Source organism: Protomyctophum parallelum (assembly GCF_964188405.1).
Source record: "Protomyctophum parallelum genome assembly, chromosome: 14".
Lineage (NCBI taxonomy): Eukaryota > Metazoa > Chordata > Actinopteri > Myctophiformes > Myctophidae > Protomyctophum > Protomyctophum parallelum.
In genome coordinates this window covers 19,868,272-19,871,949 of record NC_139709.1, presented here as the reverse complement: position 1 = coordinate 19,871,949, position 3,678 = coordinate 19,868,272, and the positions used below count along the sequence as shown (strand labels likewise).

General features: G+C 42.7%; 1 protein-coding gene across 1 annotated transcript in view; it reads left to right on the top strand.

Annotated features, from left to right (window-relative positions):
• The first annotated feature begins 1,093 nt into the window (after positions 1 to 1,093).
• LOC310870329 (ETS-related transcription factor Elf-1-like) overlaps positions 1,094 to 3,678 on the top strand; it is a 14,276-nt gene continuing 11,691 nt past the window's right edge. Inside the window, exon 1 of the mRNA XM_083781509.1 lies at positions 1,094 to 1,213. The gene's annotated coding sequence lies outside the window, so the exon portion shown is untranslated. The remainder of the gene's footprint in view (positions 1,214 to 3,678) is intronic.

Sequence of the window (3,678 nt, the reverse complement as noted above, 5' to 3'; positions counted from 1 at the left end):
GGCTATATGATCAAAGTAATGAAACAGTCCTAATGTTTTAGGTTTTAAAAAGCATGATAAATTGGTCAAACACAGCGGGTCACAGCAGGATACTAAGTTAGGCCTAGGTAGTTATGGCACCCCTAGGAGAGAGAGAGAGGCCCCTACTGGTGATATATGTGTATTAATTGGTCTTTCATTTTTCAACTAAAGGGTTGTTGCACCAGCTCTGGTTCTACACAGGAGGACAGTCCCTCCTCTCCATCATTAAGGAAGGAAAGTACAAAGGGAGGGAATAAAACGAGGATTCTTAATCAAAGTTCTCTTGTCTGGGACTCTGGGTCATTGGAGCGTTGATGCAGCCTACGGATTTCGGCCACCAGGGAGCACCAGTGTCTGAGTAAAAAGAGAGCTCAGTTTCACTTCAAGTCTAAAGTTGGTGCCTTTGTGGGTGAGTTTGCGCCAGCATGTTTGTGTCTTGTCTGCCAAGTGTGTATACCTAGCTAGTAGCTTGCAGCTCAATGCTGTAGGGCAGACTAGCTAGCACCTTGTACAAAAAAAACATTATACAAAACATGCAAAACATGAGCAACACCCACAATACTGAACACTTTTTCCATAATTTCAAAAGAATACAAGCTTTATTTTACCTGGTCGGTCTATTTTAAGATGTGTTATATAAAGTTTATATATATATATATATATATATATATATATATATATATATATATATATATATATATATATATATATATATATATATACACACACACTGATAGGCCTATATGAGCGCCTCTGCGCCTGTACCATACGGATCAGTTGATCAGTTGCTTGGCTCACTGCTTTACATTGCAAATAAACCTGTGTTTACGTTTGCACCCTCGCTGACAATGGTCTCCACTGGTTACCTGGACTCACAGAGCAGGTATCCAATCAAAACCAGCAGGGGGAGGGGTTTTTGAAGGGAAAAAACATAGGGGAAGCAAGGACACAGAATAGACAGGGACAAAAATCCACAGCACTGACCTCTGGTCTGTAAAGCAGTTTCATTCCAGCAACGTTCAGGAAGGGGAAACTGATCCTAGGTCTGTACACTGAGGCAGGTCTTGTGCTTCTTTCTTTTCTTTTTTTTCTTTTCTGTTTGTGAAAGGGGATGAGAACAGCTTCCTGTTCTCTGTGATGTTCCAGCCAGCTGCTGCAGTGACAGTTAACAGTCACAGTCCATGAGCAGAAGGTAAGCCCATTGCTTCCATTCTACACAAAAGGACATCTATAAAGAAAACAAACCACACATACAATATTTTATGTTCACACTGTACAGTGATCACTGATTGTAGTCCATTCGGCTTTTAGATTTTAATTTTGACACTATAATCTATAATAAACATTACAGTCCGTGCTGAAGAGAAAGTGAAAGTATTTGTCTCATTGTTCATATAAATATTCTGCAAATTCACAACTCCCGCCAAAAAGTTTGATTATAGCAGCACATGGCTATCAGTGATAATGAGGGCAGAAGCCACACACACACACACACACACACACACACACACACACACACACACACACACACACACACACACACACACACACACACACACACGTACAGTATATCCCACGGGGACATCAAAAGCACATTTTCATTCAAAATGAAATTTCACAATTTGCCTTACCCAAATCCTAACCTTAACCTCAACCCTAAACCTATAACACTAAATCCCCTCCCCAGTTCCCACTAAACCTAGCCCCCAAATGCCTAATCCTAACGCCAAATCTGCATCTTTTACTAATTGTAACCTTATAGCTCTAAACGTCTTTCTTAGCCATGTAAATGAACTCCCCACCCAGGTCCATTTTGACAGGTCTCACTGTCTTTGTGGGGATGTTTTTTGTCTCCACATCCAATCCAATCCAATCCACTTTATTTATATAGCACGTTTTAAAACTCAGAGTTTACAAAGTGCTGTACAGGAGAAAAAATAAAATAAAAGCAAGTGCACTAAAGCTACCACACAGAAAAACAACGGCGAGAAAACAAAGTACAAACAGTGACAACAACTGAGACACATTACAGAAAACAACAGAAAAAACAACAGCATCACAGTGAGACAAAACATATATACAAGGACCAAAGGAACTCAAGCGGGGTTAAAAAGCCAAGGTAAAGAGGTGGGTCTTTAGGCGGGATTTAAAGGTCTCGATGGAGGGGGCCAATTTGACGTGGGAGGGGAGTGCGTTCCATAGTTTGGGGGCTAAAACAGAAAAGGCTCGGTCGCCTCTGGACTTTAAGCGGGTCTTCTTTGTGACCCTGAGGTTTAGCTGGCCCTCAGACCGCAGTGATCTAGAAGGAGTATAAACCTCAATAAGGTCCGACAAATAAAGAGGAGCCAGACCATTTATAGATTTAAAGACAAATAAAATAATTTTAAAATCCACTCTGAAGCGGACAGGGAGCCAATGAAGGGAGGCCAAGACAGGTGTGATATGCTCACGTCTGCGAGTACCTGTGAGTAGACGAGCGGCTGAGTTTTGGACTAGCTGGAGTCGAGCAAGGGAGGCTTGGTTTAAACCAGCGTACAAGGCATTACAGTAGTCCAACCGCGTAGATATGAAGGCATGTATAACCCGCTCAAAATCACTAAAAGATAGCACCGACTTGATTTTGGCCAGCAGCCTCAGATGATAGAAACTAGAGCTAACTACCGCATTGACCTGGTCTATCCACATCATGGATAATGATACAGAAACACATACAAACAATCAGACCCCAAACTAAAGGTCAACCCAACAAAGTTATGACCACCCTCCAGTCCCCACGATGACCCCTTTTCCAAAATGCTCTGGTTACCCCAAGCGACAGAAGGCTTATCAGCTGTTCCCGCTACAGCCTTGCTTTATCAGCCTGGCCTAGTTCACACACGAACGAACGCACGCACGCACGAACGCACGCACGCACGAACGCACACACGCACACATGCACAAATGCACGCACTCACAAATGCACGCATGCACAAATGCACACACGCACACGCACGCACACACACACACACACACACACACACACACACACACACACACACATATATACACACACACACACACACACACACTAACACACACGTTTAAAGGCAATGCGCACGTGCACGTATGCCTCTCTGTTTCTGTTTCTGTCTCTCTCTGTCTCACACAGAAACACACACATGCACAAGACCTGGGGAATTAATGTTATGGGGCTTATCAGGCTCCTTAGGGGTCTGGCAGCCACTTCAGACTATATCTCAGTGCTGGGACCACAGATACAAAACCTACAGTATATGACCAAAGAACTGATGAACAAAGGCACATGTGCTGTGAGAGTGGCAGGTTGCTGGGCTCAGTGACAACCAACAAAACACTGGCGGTCAGCACCATTCGACCATCAAATCAGTGACAAATTACAGAGTATAATTACACGATTATGTTACCCATTGACAGCATGATGTAGTACATGTCTATTCTGAACAGGGCATTACTTAAATGGCACCCTGGCCTATTTTGATAAGCTGCTTGTATGAGACAGAAATTATGGCTTCTGTTAGGGCAAGCAGTATATGTAATAGTAACATCTATGTAGTAACTATAGGAATGTATAATACATGTAGCATTAAGCATGTGACTGACATCTACTGTAGATTCTACAGATCAGTATGAGATTGTATG